The 22,691-nt window shown below is 40.2% G+C and overlaps 1 pseudogene across 1 annotated transcript in view; it reads right to left on the bottom strand.

The window, feature by feature from the left end:
* Positions 1-22,217, bottom strand: part of LOC308620762 (centrosomal protein of 78 kDa-like) — a 423,604-nt pseudogene extending 401,387 nt beyond the window's left edge. The window contains exons 1-2 of the transcript in view: positions 21,814-22,217; positions 18,541-18,713 (exon numbers count right to left, since the gene is read on the bottom strand). The product of the transcript in view is annotated as a centrosomal protein of 78 kDa-like (transcript). The remainder of the gene's footprint in view (positions 1-18,540; positions 18,714-21,813) is intronic.
* Between the last annotated feature and the right edge of the window lie 474 nt (positions 22,218-22,691).

The raw sequence follows: 22,691 nt of genomic DNA, 5'->3' as shown, positions 1-22,691 counted from the left end.
CTAGAGCTACCGTAGGACCCAGCAATCCCACTCCTGGGCATATACCCAGAGAAAACCATAATTCAAGAAGACACATGCACCCCAATATGTATAGCAGTACGATTTACAATAGCCAAGACATGGAAGCAACTTAAATGTCCATCGACAGAGGAATGGATAGGGAAGATGTGGTACATATGTGTGATGGAATACTACTCAGCCATAAAAAAGAATGAGATTATGCCATGTGCAGCAACATGGATGGACCTAGAGATTATCAGACTAAGTGAAGGACGTCAGACAAAGACAAATACCATACGCTACCACTCCTCTGTGGAATCTAAAACAGTGATACGAATGAACTTCTGAACAGAACGGAAACAGACTCACAGACATAGAAAAAAAACTTATGTTTACCAAAGGGAAAAGGTGGGGGAGAGGGATAGATCAGGAGGTTGGGGCTAACATATGCACACAACTATATATAAAACAGGAAATCAACAAGGACCTCCTGTAGAGCACAGGGATCTCTACTCAATATTCTGTAGTAACCTAGGGAGTTCCCTGGTGGCCCAGAGGTTAGGATTCTGGTCTTTCACGGCCGTGGCCTGGGTTCAATCCCTGGTCAGGGAACTGAGATCCTACAAGCCACACAGCACCACGAAAAAAAAGCAAAATTCGGTAATAACCTAAATGGGAAAACAATCTGAAAAAGAATAGATATCTGTGTCCATATAACTGAATCACTTTGCTGTACACCGGAAACTAACACAACACTGTAAATCAACTATACTCCCAATATAAAATTTAAAAAATGTTTAAAGTGAATTACAAACGAGTGGGGTGAGGGAGAGGAGGTTGAGGGGTGTGTGGTCAGCTTGTGGACATTCTTCCGATTGGTTGGTGGTGAGGTAATCTGAGGTCAACATCATCAACCGGCTGGTTCCAGCTGGTCTGGGGTCTACGTGCTTGTGGGCAGCATGCAGTTACCTTCCTCCCCCCTGCTGGGGGCTTCAGTCTCTGCAAAACAGCTCCAAGGACGTGGCTCAGAACAGTATCTACAGCCCTTGAGGAGGAACTAAAGGTCCTTGACTTTGTTTAATGGCTACACTAGTATTATTTGGTCTTTGGGGACTCTTTTCCTTTCTTTTGGCACTTTCTCCCTTCTCTGATTAAATTGTTTGTTTCCAACTCACGGAAGGCTAGGAGGCTAAAATTTTCTAAAGACAAGAAGCAGGCAGAAGACATGGGGAAAATCCATCCCAGGAAGGCCCCACAAGGTCCTGCTCACTTACAACATCACATTCAATCTGGGCTGCTTACGCCATTTTTGGACAACATACCAACACATCTTAAGATGGGTCCCACCCGACTGTTGCACATTTGGACAAGGTGCGGTGGGGTGGGATTGTGCAAATCCAGATCTGAAGACTAGATAAAGCAATCAGGGTATTTCACAGTATACAAGAGAAATTTTCATGGGGACAGAATACCAACCTTCTAATATTTGAAAGCCTGTTAGCCAAGAGGGAGAGTGAACTTCTGTTTTGTTATACAAGGACCCAATCAGCTGTGATGGTTGAAAGCATGATGAACGCAAATCTGAATTCATTTGCCTCCTAACAATGCAACGTCTACAGCAGAGGGACACAGGTCCTCAAGCAGCAGTGCTTTTCCCAGCAGTGCAGACCCTGAGGAGAGCCAGGCTGTGGCAGCTCTGGAGGACCTCAGACACTCTTTGCACGGCCTCTGAGACCTAGAACATCTCAGAAAGTCCACGAGTGCAAACCAAAGAGACACTCAGTCCCTGCACCTTGGATGAACTGATTTGACTCTACGTATGCATTGCTTGGGCTAATTAGAAATATGGAAGTGATCAGAAGACAGAATAAACCTCTGGGCACATCCTGAACAACAGAGATACTTCTCATCAAAGTCCAAACAATAATTCAAAAGCAAGATTCAGAGCCAAACTGTGGAAACAAACCAAGTGTTCACTGACAGATGAATGGATCAAGAAAATGTAGTGTGTATATTCACACAACAGATATTATTCACCCACAAACAGGAAGGAAAGTTTCTAATTGATACAAAGACCATTTATGTATTTTTCAAAGATTGACATTTCTTTGTATGAACAGTGAAAATTTAACAATTCCACTTTTAAGAGGAAAGGTTAGTGTTTCTTTGTAGAAACAATTAAGTCTCAGCAGTAGAGGCATAAGCACACACGTGCACACAGAGTAAACAGAATAGCGCCCCGCTACCTCCCCGCAATCTGATCCCCCGATGAGCCCTGCTGATTCTCCCTCCAAATATAGAGAACCTGTTTACTTCTCTCCATCTTCTCAGACAACGTCTTCCTGGACTACCACGCCAAATTCCTAACCTTATCTGGGTCTCCCGACTTCCACTCTTACTGAATCCCCACCCCATCCATTTATGCAGCAGCCAAAATCAATTGTTCCTCTTTCAGTGCAAACTGGATCAGGACACCTCTCATTCACTGCTTTCCCACTGCACTTGGCAAACATCTGAACTTCTTCAGACCCACGGTTTTATTTCCTTCTCACTCACTGTGTACTGTCCACACTGGCTTTGGGGTCTAGGAAGGAAATTTTGACACAGGCTACCACACAGATGACACGCGAAGACATTAAGCTAAGTGGATAAGTCAGATACAAATGGACAAATGTTACATGATTCCACTTCTGTGAGGTCCCCAGATGGGTCAAATTCATAGAGACAGAAAGTGGAGTGGTGGGTGTCAGGGGCTGGGAGGGGGGTGGGGAGTCAGTGTTTAATGGGGACAGAGTTTCACTTGGACAGGATGAAAACATTCTGGAGATGGATGGTCGGGATGGTTGCACAACAATGAGAATTCTTGTTTTCCTTCCTTAAGATTTTTGTTTTACTTATTTTCGGCTGCGTTGGGTCTTCGTTGCTGGGCGCAGGCTTTCTCTAGTCGCGGCGAGCGGGGGCTACTCTTCGGTGCAGTGTGCAGGCTTCTCATTGAGGTGGCTTCTCTTTGCGGCAGAGCATGGGCCCTAGGCGCGTGGGCTCAGTAGTTGTGGCTCGCGGGCTGAGGAGTTATGGCTTGCAGGCTCAGTAGTTGTGGCGCACGGGCGTTAGGTGCTCCGCGGTATGTGGGATCTTCCCGGACCAGGGCTCGAACCTGTGTCCCCTGCATCGGCAGGCGGATTCTTGACCACTGTGCCACCAGGGAAACCCAAGAAAAAAAGCAAGACTCAGACCCCAAGGGGAGGAGTGGAAGTACGAGTTGGGAGGTTCAGAAGAAGCTTCCAGTGACACTGCATGACCCTGAGTTGGCTATTTTCTTCTCTGCATCTCGGCTACCATATACTTCCTACCCTCATAGAAAAATAACCTGTCTGGAATTGGAAATTTTTCCATTTAGTCTTTTTGTGCATGTGACATTTTTATTCAGAAAAATAATCTGTGTTGAACTGGAGTTTTTTCCATTTAGTATTTTGTACATGTGACATTTTTATTCAGGTAGTGAAATCTCTGGGTCAACAGTGATACCACATTCTCAAGATTTTGATAAGTAGACTAGAACTTCTTAACTGGAATCAAGGGGCAGGCTTTGGATAATCCATGGACTTTGTGACATCCAAAGGTGCCCTTTGTGTGTGTGTGTGTGTGTGTGTGTGTGTGTGTGTGTGTGTTTGTAGACACCCTTTGAAGGGTGCGTGAGCACCTGTAGTTTTCTATGATTTTAGCTTCTCCAAATGGCTCTTGGACTCAAAGGTGCCTGAGGGGAGCGGACGTGTACTCCCCCAGTACAGAATTCTGAACGCAGTGTCAGTAAACATTCAGCCAAAGAGCTTTGCCAAATTGCGTGTTTTAACGTAACTTTTTAATCCACTGAGTCGATGTACCTGGGATCTTTTTTTACATACTTATCTCACTCTTTATTTATTTTTTTTGGGGGGGGTACGCGGGCCTCTCACGGTTGTGGCCTCTCCCGTTGCGGAGCACAGGCTCCGGACGCACAGGCTCAGCGGCCATGGCTCATGGGCCCAGCCACTCCGCGGCATGTGGGATCTTCCCGAACCGGGGTACCAACCCGTGTCCCCTGCATCGGCAGGTGGACTCTCAACCACTGCGCCACCACGGAAGCCATTATCTCACTCTTATAAGGCTGAAACGTTGCTGCTTCCCCTAAGTTTCCTTGTCCCTCTCCCCACTCTCCCACCAGGCCGTGGAAGAGGAATGGGAGGGAGAGGGAGAGTCCAGCAGGGAGAGGACAGTGCACCTGCTGGGAAGCGGTAAAGAGGGGTCCAGGGTGGGAGGGAGGGAGACACAAGAGGGAGGGGATATGGGAACAGGTGTATATGTATAACTGATTCGCTTTGTTATAAAGCAGAAACTAATACGCCATTGTGAATCAACTGTACTCCAATAAACTTGTAAAAAAAATTAGAACTACCATATGACACAGCATTTTCATTCCTGGATATATATCGAAAAAAATAAAACCAAAAACATTAATTTGAAAAGATATATGCACCCTAATGTTCATGGCAGCATTATTTACAATTGACAACATATGGAAGCAAGCTAAGTGTTTATTAAGAGATGAATGGGTAAGGAAGATGTGATATATATATATATACAATGGAATACTACTTAGCTAAAAAAAAATTTTGTTTGAATTGAAATTGTATCAAGTATCTTTTCCGACCACAATGCTATGAGACTAGACATCAATTACAGGAAAAGAGCTGTAAAAAAATACAAACACATGGAGGCTAAACAATACACTACTCAATAACGAAGTGATCACTGAAGAAATCAAAGAGGAAATTAAAAAATACCTAGAAACAAATGACAATGGAGACACGACGACCCAAAACCTATGGGATGCAGCAAAAGCAGTTCTAAGAGGGAAGTTTATAGCAATACAATCCCACCTTAAGAAACAGGAAACATCTCGAATAAACAACCTAACCTTGCACCTAAAGCAATTACAGAAAGAAGAACAAAAACATCCCAAAGTTAGCAGAAGGAAAGAAATCATAAAAATCAGATCAGAAATAAATGAAAAAGAAATGAAGGAAACGATAGCAAAGATCAATAAAACTAAAAGCTGGTTCTTTGAGAAGATAAACAAAATTGATAAACCATTAGCCAGACTCATCAAGAAAAAAAGGAAGAAGACTCAAATCAGTAGAATTAGAAATGAAAAAGGAGAAGTAACAACTGACACTGCAGAAATACAAAAGATCAGGAAAGATTACTATAAGCAACTCTATGCCAATAAAATGGACAACCTGGAAGAAATGGACAAATTCTTAGAAATGCACAACCTGCCAAGACTGAATCAGGAAGAAATAGAAAATATGAACAGACCAATCACAAGCACTGAAATTGAAACTGTGATAAAAAATCTTCCAACAAACAAAAGCCCAGGACCAGATGGCTTCACAGGCGAATTCTATCAAGCATTTAGAGAAGAGCTAACACCTATCCTTCTGAAACTCTTCCAAAATATAGCAGAGGGAGGAACACTCCCAAACTCATTCTACGAGGCCACCATCACCTTGATACCAAAACCAGACAAGGATGTCACAAAGAAAGAAAACTACAGGCCAATATCACTGATGAACATAGATGCAAAAATCCTCAACAAAATACTAGCAAACAGAATCCAACAGCACATTAAAAGGATCATACACCATGATCAAGTGGGGTTTATTCCAGGAATGCAAGGATTCTTCAATATACGCAAATCAATCAACGTGATACACCATATTAACAAATTGAAGGAGAAAAACCATATGATCATCTCAATAGATGCAGAGAAAGCTTTCGACAAAATTCAACACCCATTTATGATAAAAACCCTGCAGAAAGTAGGCATAGAGGGAACTTTCCTCAACATAATAAAGGCCATATATGACAAACCCACAGCCAGCATCGTCCTCAATGGTGAAAAACTGAAACCATTTCCACTAAGATCAGGAACAAGACAAGGTTGCCCACTCTCAACACTCTTATTCAACATAGTTTTGGAAGTTATAGCCACAGCAATCAGAGAAGAAAAGGAAATAAAAGGAATCCAAATTGGAAAAGAAGAAGTAAAGCTGTCACTGTTTGCAGATGACATGATACTATGCATAGAGAATCCTAAAGATGCTACCAGAAAACTACTAGAATTAATCAATGAATTTGGTAAAGTTGCAGGATACAAAATTAATGCACAGAAATCTCTGGCATTCCTATATACTAATGATGAAAAATCTGAAAGTGAAATCAAGGAAACACTCCCATTTACCACTGCAACAAAAAGAATAAAATATCTAGGAATAAACCTACCTAAGGAGACAAAAGACCTGTATGCAGAAAATTATAAGACACTGATGAAAGAAATTAAAGATGATACAAATAGATGGAGAGATGTACCATGTTCTTGGATTGGAAGAATCAACATTGTGAAAATGACTCTACTACCCAAAGCAATCTACAGATTCAATGCAATCCCTATCAAACTACCACTGGCATTTTTCACAGAACTAGAACAAAAAATTTCACAATTTGTATGGAAACACAAAAGACCCCGAATAGCCAAAGCAATCTTGAGAACGAAAAATGGAGCTGGAGGAATCAGGCTCCCTGACTTCAGACTATACTACAAAGCTACAGTAATCAAGACAGTATGGTACTGGCACAAAAACAGAAAGATAGCTAGGTTCATTTTTAAATGGAAGATATACTCTAGATATTTAAATGTAGGGCATCTCTTCCTTTCAAATCTCAGAAAGAAAGGTGTGCTTCAGTTTCCCTGCAGAAAGCTCTAGTATCTTACTCCCTTTTGAAAGAGGAACTAATCCTTCTTTCTCTATTCTTCTTTGTCTTCTTCCCTTCATCAGCAATGAGCCTCTTTGTCAGCCCAAAGAATAATTTTTCTCTTTCCAGGCCAGTCAAAAATTGTACACTACAAAGTAAACAGAAAGAGCTTTATTTATAAAAATAAAACAGCTATGGCATTAGTTCTTAAAGAGTATAAAACTTTGATCCCTCATTCCAACAAAAAGTCTTGTTAGCATTTAGGGTTCAATGAGAGGCAATAAACAAAAATGTTTTGGTGACTCATTTGACATCTTTACTAAAAGGTTTGAACTCATAATGGTGAATATCAGACATATTTGTGTTAGGCAATTAAAATTAAATTATATCTAGACGTATTTTAAATTACCATATTAACATTAACAAGTAATCTTAGAACTCATCTTGAAAGTAAAAGGTACTTTTATACTTCATAATGAAAAAATCAATAAAATGTGCCTTTATGAAGAGAAAATGTAATTATAATACCAATTAATGTTAACTGGTCACTTTTTTATTGAAGTAGAGTTGACATACAATATTATGTTAGTTTCAAGTGTTCAACATAGTGATCCAACATCTAAATACATTTGAATTGGTCACCATGATAAGTCTAGTAACCATATATCACCATACAAAATTATTACAGTATTATTGACTATATTCCTTATGCAGTAGATTGCATCCCCAAGACATTTATTTTATAACTGGAAATTTGTACCACTTAATCCCCTTCACCTATTTCTCTCAGTCCCCATCCCCCTTCCCCTCTAGTAATCACCAGTTTGTTCTCTGTATCTACAAGTTTGTTTCTCTTTTGTTTTCTTTGTTTTCTTTTTTAGATTTCACATATAAGTGAAATCATACAGTATTTGTTCTTCTCTGTCTGAGTTATTTCACTTAGCACACCTAGTACTCTAGGTCAATCCATGTTGTTGCAAGTGAAGATATTTCATTCTTTTTTAGGACTAAGTAATATTTCATTATATATGTGTGTATATATACACCACATCTTCTTTATCCATTCATCTATTTATGGACACTAGTTTCTTCCATATCTTGGCTAGTATAAGTAATGCTCCAATGAACAGAGGGGTGCATACATCCTTTCTTATTAGTGTCTTTGTTTTCTTTGGATAGATACTCAGAAGTTGAATTGTTGGATCATATGGTAATTCTATTTTTAACATTTAGGGGAACCTCTGTACTGTTTTCCATAGTGGCTGCACCAATTTACATTCCCACTAACAGTGCACAAGGGTTCCCTTTTGGATGACGGCCATTCTGACAGGTGTAAGGTGATATCTCACTGTGGTTTTGATTTGCATTTCCCAGATGATTAGTGATATTGAGCATCTTTTCATGTGTCTTTTGGTCATTTGTATGTATTCCCAAAGCAATGTAACCCCTATCAAAATACCAATGGTATTTTTCACAGAATTAGAACAAATAATCCTAAAATTTGTATAGAATCATCCAAACAAACAAACAACCTCCAATAACCAAAGCTATATTGAGAAAGAAAAACAAACCTGGTGGTATGACATGCACTGATCTCAGACTATACTACAAAGCTATAGTAATCAAAACAGTATGGTATTAGCATAACAACAGACACATAGGTCAGTGGAATAGAGAGCCCAGAAATGAACCCACAGTTATGTGATCAATTAATCTACAACAAAGGAGGCAAGAACATACAATGAAATAAAGACAATAAATGGTGTTAGGAAAATTGGACAACTACCTGCAAAAGAGTGAAACTGAATTATTTCCTTATACCATATATAAAAATAAATTTAAAATGGATTAAAGACTCACATTTAAGACCTGAAACCATAAAACCCCTAGGAAAAATACATTGACATCGATCTTAGCAATATTTTTGGGGGGTCTATCTCCTCAGGCATGGCCAACAGAAGTAAAATTAAACAAGTGTCATTATATCAAACTGAAAAGCTTTTGCAGAGAGGAGAAAACCATCACAAAATGAAAAGGTAACTTACTGAATGAAAGATTTTTTCAAATGATATATCTGATAAGGAGTTAATATCCAAATTATCTAAAGAAATCATACAATTTAATATCAAAACACCCCAGATATTCCAATTTAAAAATGGGCAGAGAACCTGAACTGGTTACTTTTTAAAGTGTTTGATACAGTACTTAGATGCATTCTTTTTTCATTAGCCTTGAATAGCAATACTCTTAACATCTCCGTTTATAAATGAAGAAATTAAGGAATGGAGAGATAAATGACTTGTCTAAGGTACAAAGCTTATTACAAAAAAGATTATACTAAACCAGACCTCTGATTCAGATTCCTATACTTTAATCATTAGGGCTTACTGCAGAAGATTAGAGACAGAATTTGACATTGAAAGCTTAGATTCCAGTTTTTAATGAGACTTCTTCACCATGCCTTTATGTCTAAGGGAAAAAATTCTGGTCTGTACTGCCATTAATGATAATACTGCTTTAGAGAAATGTTCTGGAGGGAAAGGATATTATTCAAATTTATTTTTAAAGTGTTTTTTTTGGTTTGACTTTGTTTCTTAATTTTCTCATGCTAGGATGGGAGGGCAAACAAAACCTAAACTAACAATACCAACTATACGTGTGTGTGTGTGTGAGAGTGTGCCTGTACTTATAAGTATGAAAATACAACTTACAAGAAAAGGCAAGACCAGAATCTATAAGGCTAAGGATTTTGACTTTATCTTAGATGCAAGAGAAAGCAATTAAATGAAAAGATAGTTGTGTAGATACTAGGCTGTTCAAGTAGAGCAAAGGAGAAATGGTAGTGGCTAAGACGGTGGCAATGAAGATGAAGAGAAACATTATATATGTGATGAGAGAGAGAGAGATGAGATTCCAGAGGACCTAATGATGCAGTCTATGCAGAAAGTGAACAAAAGGAAGGAACTGAGGATCATTCCCAGGTTTTTGCATGGAGTTACTTTTTGTGTGAATCATGGCACCATTCACTGAGGAAGAAAAGATTTGCAGGATGGAAAAGTTTGGAAGAAGGAATCATTGAAGTTTCATTTTAGACATCTTAGTTGTAGAGACGTCAAGCAGTGTTCCTCATATTTCTCCAATGAAAAGAATCACCTGGGGATCTCATTGCACATATGGATTATCACCTTTTCTGCTAGAACTTCTGGTTTGGTAGTCTGAGTTGAACACAAAGTACTAGATTTTCTCACACTGCAGAAGAAAAAAAAACACACTGAAGGAGGTGGGAAAGAGCTAACCTAAGTAACTTTGGAAAACAGTATTTTAATATACTGTGATTAACCATGCACAATATATACTGAAAAGCTAAAGACAAAAAGAAATGTACACAAATATTGAACTTGTTAGTAAATTTATTTTTCACACGTGTACAGGTTAATGATTTTTAAATATTTTATGTGTATTCCAGAATTGAGCAAATGAATAGACTGCAAATAATGAGAATCAGGTTTCTAATTGTTAAAGAGTGACAAATAAGGAAAGGGTAAGGGAGGCTAGAATAAACCCTGTGCTGTTGGATTGGAATCAAGGTATCAATTTGAATTCATGTATCAATTTGAAGTTATATATATATGTAGATAGACAGATGATAATGTGTGTGCGTGCACACGTGTGTGTATATACACACACACCCAGATAGATAATATGAAAATAGATACTTGTATATTTTTATGTATTCGTATATATATTTTTAGCTCTCTCTGCTGAAAACACAATGAGGTAGCTTGCATAGTGATAAATCCACCTCATACCAAGATTCTGGTTTCTGAATACCATTATTAATGCAAGGAACAAGAACTCCATGGAGAAATGACTGATTCAAGGCTGAGACAGAGGAAAGTAAAAGATGGGTCTGGAGCACTTTGTGGTGTCAGAAAGTAAGATATTACTCCAACAATTGTATGGCCATGTAGGAAAAATATAGGAGACAGCTGGAAGGAGTACCAGTGACCAAATATGGAACACTTTGAGAAACAAAACTATTAATGATAGTAATAAATTTTAACCCGTAGAATAAAATAATTATCCACAAGTTCACACTGATGTATGTATATATATGAACAAATAACCAGATAAATACATAAATGAAGGAGAAGAACAGCTCTTTCTTATACTCAAATTATAGTTAATAAATGTAGAGGGAATGATGGGGATAGAAAATGAACAATCATCAAACACCACAGTAATGGGTGGAGTCAAAAATTATTGATGGATGCTAAAATTAGTATGGGAAAATTAAACAAGAAGCAGAATATTTGAACAATCTCAAATAATTACAAAGGGAAAAATAGTGATTTTGCAGCTATCATTATAACTAAGTCATCAAAGTTAGCATCCCCAGTAGTGAGACATACAGATTTGTTTGTACCTCTAATATGTACTGAAAATGGCATAATATCTCTCCTGAAGTGTTCTTGTCAAGAAATACATATCCTCAGTCTAACCATGAGAAAATATCAAACAAACCCTATTTGAGAAAAATTCTACAAAATGACTGGCTAAGATTTTCCATTACTTCAAGGTCATAACAGACAAAAAAAGACTGAGGAACTATCCTAGATTAGAGAAGAATGGGGAGATATGACAAGCAAATGCAATAAGGGATCCTAGATTTGAATCTGGACTGCAAGACAATAGGCAATATTTGAATACGAGTCTATAAATCATTAGTAGCATTGTGACAATGTAAACTTTCTGCTTTCAATAATTATACTCTAGTAATAGAAAATGTTAACATTTGGGGAAGCTGAGTAAAGGGTATATGGGAACTCATACTGCTATGTTTGAAGTTTTTTGATAAATAAGATTTGATAACACAGTTTTATAAAAACTTAGTTTGGACATTTCTGAACCTCTTTTTTGTTTCCTTATGGAAGAAAGTTGCTTGTTTAGGGATAATACTAAATCAATGGGGGTAAGATTTACACAGGACCAACCCTAACATTCATAGTGTGTGGCACAGGAAACAACTTTGAATGGCCATTTCAAGGAACAATATACTTAAGTGTATACAATGAGTAAAATGGATGAACTACACAAATTAATGAGTTGAAAAACCATAGAATCATAGAATTTTCTCACTGTAAAGGCTCTTACTTTCATAACTTTTCAGTTCCTATGGGTAAATGCCAAAGAGCAGGATTACTAGATCACTGTATGGTAAAAGTACGTTTATTTTGTCAGAAACTGCCAAGTATCCCGCTAGCCACAAATGAGAATTCCAATTGTTCTGCATCATCACCAACTTCGGTATTTCAGTTTGGGGATTTTAGCCATTTAAATAGGTGTGTAGTGTTATCTCATTATCATTCTAATTCAAAATTCACTGATGACATGGAATGTGTAGCATCTTTTCATATGCTTATTTGCCATGTGTCTATTTTCTTTGTTTAACCATAGTAGTTTTGTTGTTTTTTTTTTAACCAAGGCCTGCTAACTCTTGTCCTCCTATGTCTATTTATGTTGTCTTTTTTCTTTCTTTCTTTTTTTGAACTTTTGATCATTTAGTCTTTTTCCTGGTTATGTCCAATTATTTTTTATACTAAAATTGGGCTTAACTTATTTTAGGAAACTATAAAGATACCTCCACATTCTGGATGTTGTTATCTTTCTCTTGAAAAGATTTACTTTGGCCCATGGCAGACAGTTACTATAGGGACTGGTAACCTTAGTCCATTCTCCGTTTGAGCTCATTCAAAGCCGTTTTTCAGTCTGTGTGAAGGTTGGTCTATTCCTGTCTTGTCCTTCCTCTACGGGTGTTGCCCTTTGGGATTACCATGTGAAAGTTTGGATTCTCCCTATTCCCAACTACCCTTGTATTTGTTAGGCTTTAAATGTAATGGTTCCCGCAGCCCTGTGAGACTAAAGATACACTTAGCTTGTCATTCCATTAGTTGTTGCCTTTAGCTTGAGCTGTTGCCCATTGGCTTCTGTGGTTAGAGTCTTTTGAACTCCTTGGCTTTTCAGTTCTTAGGCTGTAAGATTTGAATCCGCAAATGCCCCAAGGAGAAAAGCTGCACCAAATGTCAAGCTTGCGTCTGTGTTTCCCTTCTCTCCACAACTTGGCCCACGTCTTGGTGTCTCTCTAACATTCAGATGGCAGCGAACAGATGTTTTCTTACTTTATCCAGCTTTTCTAAAATTTCTTTAGACTTCGCCTGATCTTATGTTATTATTGAACTACCATCTCAATTACCCCTAGGAAGAAAATTGACAATGTTATGTTTTATTTTTTTATTTTCTATATTACCTCAGTTTCTGTAGAGACCTTTTACCTCACTGTTCGGTCTAGTTCCTGTGTTAGCAGTAAGATGGAGATAAGCTGGAGGCTAAGAATACTGGGGGGAAATCACTGATGAATGATATGTCTCGTTCTTTTTGTTTTTCCTCTCCTTATTTATTACTCTGGCAGCCTACACCTGCCTTTCTTCATTTGACCCAGTTGCCCAAATAAGAAACCCACTCTGGTAAAGACCTGACTTTACTCTCATAAATGTCTGCATGTTAGGATTAGCTAGATGATGAACACCATGCCAGAGTTCTTTGTGTGAGACTTTTGCAGACTTTTGTTAGCCCTTTAGTTTGCCTCTTGCAAACGCTGCTCAGATTGTTGAGGTTTTCTAAGATTCTGTAGGTCAAACCTCTCTACCTGCATACCAGATGAGCCCTTCTCTCTTTCCTGACTTCACTTGTGGGAGGTTAGCCCTCGGTTCTTCTTTTTCCTCATCCAATCATAATTGTTCATGAATTCCAAAAGGCCCTCAAAGTATCTGTCATCCCTTTCTCTCTTCTTTTTATCAACACTGCTAAATATTAACCATATATTTGCATACCTCTTTCTTACTTACAGTGGAATATTGGAAGGCTCGATCATTAAGTGTGAGCCCCACCAAACTAGGACTCATACAACACTCTCCTCCAGGCCAAAACTTTTGATATCCACTGGGTTTTTTTAATACTATCTTATATGTAGCTAAATTTGTAAGGATTTAGTTAATGCCTGAGTTATGTGACAATAAGAAATCAGTCAAATTAGCACTACAGAAGTGCAGCTTAGACCTAGGGACCAGAACCAAGGACCACAAAAACCTGTTAACCAATAAGTTTCACTTGTACTTCATGTTTAACAACTGCTGAGGGTGAATGGGAAGTGAGGGAAAAAGAGTTTATCACAGAAACTTGCACTAAAATGAAGAGGAAAATGACCCAGTTCCTGGTTCAAGTCACTGTAATCTGCTTCAATAAATAATAACAGCACACAAGGAAAACAAACACTATATGATAGGAACAATGGATAATTAATTACCAGATCAGGGAGGACAGATTACACTTGCTATGGGATTTCATTAAAGAAGGATTCCACAAAGTACTGGCTTCTTCTGAGAAGACTTCTCAGAACAGGTAGCATTTAAACTGAGTCTTGAACAAGTATATAGAGGGTAGGGAACAGGCCTTCCGGGCAGGGAACAGGCACAGTGTCAGGAATGGCACAAAGGGCTTATGGAATAGGGGACAAAAAAAAAAAAAAGCTGAACACAGGAGTGCTACGTGTTGGGGAATATGGGGGAAGGTTGGCTGAGGTTGGTTAAATGAAACATAATTAGACGGAAGAGAAAGTAGGTGCAAAGACACATGGAAGACTGTAGAAAGCCCCTGAAGATGGAGGTCAGCATAATAATATGAAGAACTCAGTGGTACTTTGACACTGTATGAATGTCTAGGTTTAAAAAAATCAGGAAAACACAATAAAAGAATAAACTACTGATATAATGATATGTAACCAGAGGCCAGATACCAAAGAATACACACTGTGTGTTTCCACGTATGTCATATATGGTGATAGAGGTCAGCTTACGTGTTGCCCTGGGAGAGTATGGAACAGAAAGAAGTAACAGAGAACCGTGTAGGGTGTTAGAAATATTTTATAATATCTTGATCTGGTGTTGGATACATGGGTGCATAGAGGTGTAAAAATTCAGTTATTAGCAATGCAGTTAACCTACTAGAGTTTTTTTAATATATGCGTACATTAAAAAAAGACTCTAGTAGGTTAATTAGGCTGTCAGTTGTATGAAGTAAATTTTGATCAAGGAATAGCCAAGGTAGTAATGCAGTAATAAGTTATAAATGTACTCACTGTGCTCTAGAATGTCACAATTGGAATACAAGAAATATGTGTAAGAAAAAAGACAAATATTCAACTTTGATGGTTGGATGAGCTGAATAAGTTAGATCACTCTACTTTCAATTTAAGAACTTGGCCAGTGTTTGGATACCTTTGAACAAAGAAAAAAAAGAAATACAATTTTTATTACGCATATACTATGTATCAATCCCTGACTTCTATTTTGACGCATATAAACATGGGAAATATTGCACCTTGTAACTGAGACAATGAAGATGAGTGAGGTAGCTGGTTTTGACACTAGAGGCTGAGAAAACCATCAGCTCATAATTGTAAGAAGTCTGAAGTCGGAGGAAAAGAATCAAGAGGAAATAGTGGTAAGTGCCAGGAGCTTCTGGAAACTACATCACAGATGAAGACTCCAGGATTGTTGAGCTTTCTAAGAGTCCCAATAACTCAGATAAAAACAGAGGGCTTAAAACTGAATCCTGGGGATATATGTATGCATATAGCTGATTCACTTTGTTACACAGCAGAAACTAACACAACACTGTAAAGCAATTATACTCCAATAAAGATGTAAAAAAAAAACAAAAAAAACCACTGACGCCTGCAAAGTAACAGTTGTTAGGACAAACAGTAAAGGATTATAAGAAAAATAATCACATGCCTGTCCCAACAGAGAAATAGCCTAAGCTCCATCTCACCATTTCTCCGATTGGCCTTTCACAAAATACAGTCCCATCAGCTGAATATAGGTTTGTCAAGTAACTGTGAGTAAGACTGAATTAAACAAAAATAAATCAATTCCTTCCTCCAAAACTTTTCAGAGTATGTAATGAAACAAAGTGAAACTTGAATTTCATGTCGGGATGTAGAGTACAGTTCTTCCCAAATGCTTCTGTCCTGTAACTACATTAACATCATCTAAAACCAGTGTTCTGCAGGACAGAGATTGTGAAACGCTGCTCTCATCATGTAAGATATCAACTCTTTCTGAAAATCCATTCTTCCTTCTGCCCTTTCTCCTGTTGTCTCTGTCACCTGGAATGTTTGTCCTAAGCTCCACCTGCCAAAACCCTACCCATTTTTAGGATCCAAGAGATAATAAAAGGCTTACATTACTGAAAGGCAGAGAAAGAAATCCCTTCCTAGGGATCTACATTTCCTTCCTAGGGAAAAGAAAAATTGTAAAGTATACCACGGTGACCTTAAGTCTATGAATGTAACTATGTTGTGTTACTTGGAGTTCTGTAAAAGTCAATGTGCTACAATATACATGGATATGAATGTTTGATCTCTTACAAGTAGAACTTGCTGATAACTTTCATCATGAGCGAGGTTAATGATTAAGGGAGCCATTGTATTTGGCTCAGCCCTTATAACTAGGGAATATTAAAATTGGAAAGGTCCCTAGATATTAGCAAATCTATCCACCTCATATTCTAAGTAAGGAAACTGAGACCTTCATAGATTGTATACTTATATTAACAAAGGAAAAGGAATATAAGATTGGCAGACCTACCTTTTAGATTAAGAATTTTGAGATTTTTATAGACTACTAGGACATTATGTCCACTGATATTGAGACAATGTGTTTCTTAGTCATCATTTCCTATTGCACTGACCAAGCGAGGTGGCAGTCAGTAGTTGTACAAAGGGAAAAAGAAAACTTTAGAAACTCCCAATTTATATACACAGGGAAGTTCATCATTCATGTTATTTAAGCTAACTGGATGCAGTTTATCAGCTACATTGAGGAATGGTGAAGTGAAGTGTCTTTACAATTAACATGTTAGTTTGTGTCATGACCTCCCTGGTGTTCAAGTGAGTTAACGGTTAGCACTCAACTAGGCACTTAAGAGTCCATTATAAATCTGGACTAAACATTTATTTGTGGCATCTTTATTCTTCTTTGGTGCCCTTAGGCAGAATTAGCCCTCTTATGTTTTGATAAATTCAAGTATTAAACAGGGCTAAGGTTTCACAAGTTCTTTGGCCTAAACATGGGGGTAAGGGAGACCAATGAGCTGGAGTACTTCTAGATTTAAGAATGGTCAGATTGAGGAAGAAGAGTCTTATGCCAGAGGTGAAAGAAGACTGATTATAATTACCTATTTTTAAAAATTCCAACCCTTTTCAATGTTCTAAAGTGATCAGGAAGTACATGGGTATGCTAGGAAGTAAGGGAGTCAAGCAAGAATATTCTCTAAGAGTTTGTGGATGGCAATGAAGAGGAAAGGAAGATAGAGACAATCCTGGAAAAGGTTTTGGTTGGCCATAATAATGAAGTCAGAAGGAGAAGAAGAAGAAGAAAAAGAAGAATGACACATGCAATGGGAAAGAGAAAGCAAGAATAGAGAAGCAAAAGGGAGAGTAGAAAAATGAGACAAATTTGGAGAAGGAAATGAGGAAGAAAACTGGGTGAAAGAAGGAAGCACTGATGGTAGACCACCTGACACTCAAACATTAACACGATGCACATTTAAGATGTGTCATCAATGGCCATGGTCATTACCCTCAAATAGTTTACAGTATGTGTTTCAGAGACATTTATAAATTGAAAATGACATTAAAATAAGTGCCAGGGTATAAGTATTCATGGAATTGTATGGGAGAATAAAATGTCCCCCGTCAAAGAGCCTTCTGAGACATCGGGAAAAAAGGAAAAACCTAAAAAGCATAAGACTCTTCCTATTTTCATTTCCAATGATACATCCCAATCTTGATGATCAATCAGCGATTTAAATATCAACTATAAACACAGTATTTTATGAGCTGCTATGCAGTGTACTAGAGCAATAGAACAGAGAGGACCTCAAACCCTCTGTTCCCTCAAATTGAAAGGCACGCTTCCTGACCTCTCCAGACCACTACTGGACACAGGGAACACACACTAATGTTTCAGGACCCCAACCAGCAGTCACCTGCTTAGTGATTACTTCCATGACACACCCTCACTAACACCACTGACTTTCCTGCTCCTACGGGACATGACATAAATTTCCTATTTTAACACATACCACAGTGCAGTATGATTGCGGGTAGATGTTCTAACAACTTAAAAGAGAATGATGACTTTTTTGCTCTTTACATCTTGTTATTTCCCTACTCATAATATTTCTTGAAGAGAAACCATAAAAATATACACAAACACAAAAAACAGATAATATACAAAACGTGTGCTTTGCACCTTAACACAAACTTAAGTAAAATTAGTTCTGACAGTATCCGGCATGACAAACTTCCATGGTACAAATGAGAATGGACCAAGGTTTGAGCAGGTACAGGAGACAATCCAGGCATGAACAACACCAAGGAAAGGTAGACAGGAAGTAACATGGTGTGTAGGAAATCACGAGACCAGTCTGATGGGAAGAGACTGAAACAAGACTGAAACTCACTTTCTAAACCTCCATCTCCAATTGGACAATTCACAAGACACAGGTGCACCAAAGTGGCCAAATAGTCAATCCCTTTAATGGGGAGGAACAGTTTAAAATTTTATTGCTTTAGTTTGCCCAAAAGTAACTATCAAATGTTGGCAGGACACAATGAAGGCTTACCTTTGTTAACATAGTTAAGTCTCTCTCTCTCACAACTAGCCCACTTGGCTCCACGTTCCTTAGCGCATCCGATGCACTTACACAGCGTTGATGGGCTTTACACAGCTGGAAGGTCACATCTTTATTTCTTATTGCAGGAACACAACATCTGGAAACTTTATTTCTATCGGAAGCTACAGCAAAATTATTGTAAAATGAGTCATTTAAACCATACATTTTATCACCTTTAAAAAGCATCTGCTCTGTGCTAAGGATTAGAAATGACTCCTGTCCTTAAAGCCTCATTAAGGAGGAAGATCTATAAACTCAAAATTTCAATCACATGAGATAAAGAACTATAACCTTTAAGCACAGAAGTGCCTATGGAGGCCAAAAGTTATATCTAAGTGACGGCTTCATGATAACCCTGAAGTACAGTCTAGAAAGATGAGGCTATGCAGAGTTGGAGTAGGAGGTGCATTAACTGCACAGGGAGCACCTGTGCAAAGACACTCAAGCCTGACACCTGCTGGGCACTGTAAATACTGCAGGTGGGGATGACTAAAGACCAGGGGTCCAAGTGTGAGAAGAGACAGAAATAAAAATAGAGATGTTGGCCCAAGCAAGCCTGGGAGAGAGCATGGCTTGTATCCCACAGGTGATGAGGCCTGGGGCTACCACTGGCTGAGTAAGGGTGCCTCTGCTGATTAGAAAAAGGTGCCCCGCTGCTGAAGGACCAATTAGATAAAGGGAGTGATCACAAAAAGCTCCCCTTCCTCAAGGCCAAAGAGCCCCAGGAGGCTTGGCAAAGCACAGTTCAGACTACAGGCCTCTGTGCAGAGCACACGCTGGGCGGCTAGTATGCACTAACTCTGTGTGGGCAAGCCATTAGCAGCATTATTTTAGGCATATCTTGTCATGTTAGAAGATCACTCAACCCGAGTAGGCAGATGAACTTAGAGGAACTGAGACCAGGGGCCGTGAAACCACCCAGGAGTTTCTGCCATAGCCTGGGCAAAATGTAATATGGATGAAGAAGAAAATTTAGGAGGAGGCCAAAATTTACAAGATAGACCCACTGGATGCAAGACATAAAGAAAGTTCAGTGAAGGAACTCTGAAGAGAATGGGCTCTACAATAAATTTTTCTTACATTCAATGTCAAATATCAGGCAAAATTAAGTACAGTGGCCTTTAAGGTCCCTTCCAGCTCTAATTTCTTTTGATTTCTAACTTATTACTCTGGTTAAGTAAAGTCCCTTCAGAGGTACAGAACAGTTCTTATACCTGAATGGGACGCAAAGAATAATCTGACTTCTCTTCACCAGGGGAGGAGTTGAACTATCCTTGCAGAAGAGATAACAGATGGTGTGAACCCCAGATCCTAGAAAAGGGCCAGGCACACGATAAGTATTCAGCTTTTCAAAATCAAATGAACAATCATTTCCTGTCCTAGATCTTTACACCCTTCCTCTGCTGGCTACTTTCTCACAGCTTATAAACATCCTCAAATATACCCACTTAAAAATCTCTCAGACCTATGATTCTTTGGATCTTCTTGTGGATAACCTAAGTCTCTACCATGCCTTCAAACACCTCTCCTCCCCAAAAGCCCAGATCTGAACCTTGGGCCCAGACCTGTCTACCAGGCCCCTCTAAAGCACTGAAGATGAACTAAAATCCTCTCCCCACCCCCAATACCTTCCTACGGTGCTCTGTATCTCTCAAAAAGATGCAGCTGTAAACTGTCACCCACGCTTGCTGCCCTCCCTTTTCTAACTGGTCACCAGGCCCCACCCATTCTCTCTCAGATCTGCAAAATCCAGTCCAACCTTTTATAACTTAAGTGGGAACCTTAGATTACAATTCACCCTGCACCCAATCAAGTGCCTTGCACATGGAGGTCCGAGTAAGTCTCTAAACCAGAAGTCCATCTCACTGTTCTTTAGGGTTTCCCACAGCCTTCAGGATAAACATCTAAACTTCTGACAGGACAAACAAGGCCCCGTTCTGTTGGGCCCCACTAGGTTTCCAATATCAACTCTCATTTCTTTCCCAAACCCTGAGTTCCAGTCCTATACCTTAGTTTTGCCATATTTTCTTATATTTCTCAAACTTTGACACACACTGCTCCCTCCTGCCACCCCAGTAGCTTCTACATATCCTTAGAAAGGATGGCACCTCCTCCAAGAAGCCTACCCTGAACTTTCCCTTCCAAGATTCTGTGCTCTGCAAAGGGGAAAGGTGGGGGGGGGATACATTAGGACTTTGGCATTAACATAGACACACGACTCTATATCAAATAGATCATCAACAAGGACCTACTGCACAGCACAGGGAACTCTACTCCATAGCCTGGAACAAACTGTACGGGAAAAGAATCTGAAAAGGAATGGATACATGTATAACGGAATCACTTTACTGTACACCTGAAACTAACACAATATTGTACATCAACTATCCTCCAATATAAAATAAAAATTAAATTAAAGAAAAAAGAGATTCTGTGCTCTATAGCACCAGAACTCACTTCTTCCAGAGCACTGACTACTGTGCTTGTGTTTACTTGCTGCCCAGTAGAAGGGAAGATTACCTAGGGCAGAAGCATCCTCTCCAGCAGCCCTTGGTTCTGACAACTCATTTAAGTGCCAGGCTACTTTACACACATAACCTGCTTAATTCATTCTAAGAACCCACAGAAAGAGTGGTTATTAATGTCATTTTACAAGTGTGGGGATTGTAGTGCAAAAGAAACCTGCCCAGGCCACAGACAGCATAAGCCCTGGAATTCAAACCCTAGGCTGCCTTCACACCAGTGCTCTTTCCACTATATGATACGACTACTGAAAAACAGATTTTTTCTTTCCTGAGCCCTGTTTTAATGGAAAGGAAATGAAGCTGGGATATATCCATTTCCTAATCGCTTTGGTGTGTACCAGGCAAAGTCATTCAACAGACCAGGTAACATCTGTGCAACAATTAACGATGCTCCAAACTGTGCTAAGTGTTCTACTTTGTAGAGTCTAGAAGCATTAACACAGTGCATCCTTGTAACCGCCAGAGAGACTGGGTCCTGTTAAGCCCACGCTACAGATGAGAACACTGAGACCTTGAAGCCTTAAGGCACTCGGCCGGGGTCACCGAGCCGGCAGGAGTCCTAGGCCACACGCCCTGTCTAGTGCACGCACACCCGGTCACTGGGCACTGGTTCTAGTGCCCACCCTCCACCTTGCACCATTTAAAACCCTGCTTCTCAGTGCCCACACGAGGGGCCCTGGAAGCGGGAAGTACAAACCTGTCTCGACACGCCGTGGCTGGAAGAAGCTCTGGATACAGATCAGGGGCAGCGGGTGCTCAGGAGCGGCGCCCAGTGCACCCCGCGGAGGCGGTCGGCCTTAAGTCCAGCAGGCCCTCCTGTAGGGAAGCGCGCACGGAGGGCAGAGGCACCGAGTCCTGCAGCGCGCACAGGTCCTCAGAGCGCGGAAAGATATCGGCCACGCCGTCCCGGCGCAGCTTCACCAAGGGATCATGGCCCGAGCGCGGCCTCGGGGACGCTGGCTGCGGACATGATGCCCACACCCGCCTGGGGGCCCCGGCTCGCCTCCCGGCCCCTCGGGCGCCCACCGCCCGGCGGCTGCGGCCCCGCAGCGTGCGCAGGACCGGCGTCGCAGCCAGAAGACATAGGGCCACGGGCCCCAGCTACGCCAACCCCCCCATGCCGCGCTCCGGAGACCCCGCACGGCCTGGTGTTGGCTCACGCACCTACGCCCTCCACGCTGCGGGGCTGCCGTTTAAGTCAGCGGGCGGGACCGTGGGGGCGGGGCTCGAGGACGTCAGCACGCTCGCCGTGCGTCGCGTCCGCATGCAGCCCTGTCTCCCATGGTGACGCGGCCTGAAGAGTAGGGGCTTGAGCTCTGAGACTAAGGCAGCGCGAAACGTTGGAGGTGTGGAGACTTTGGGGCTTCCAAAAAGCGTTTGCTGACTCATCCAAACAAAAGTGAGACCTGGTTGTATCAACGCATTTGAAAAGTAAACTCCCGTAAGTGTCTGTGCTCCCCCCGCCCAGGAGAGAGCGTGTATTCCGTGAGGGACACACGAAAGGCTGAGTGAACGTCTGCCTGTGGTCCCTTACCTGGTGCACGGGTGTGTGAATTTATGCGGAGAGCTCTTAAT

This window comes from Mesoplodon bidens (assembly GCF_964165515.1).
Source record: "Mesoplodon bidens genome assembly, chromosome: 7".
NCBI classification, from domain to species: Eukaryota; Metazoa; Chordata; class Mammalia; order Artiodactyla; family Ziphiidae; genus Mesoplodon; species Mesoplodon bidens.
This window is presented reverse-complemented; position numbering and strand designations above follow the sequence as displayed.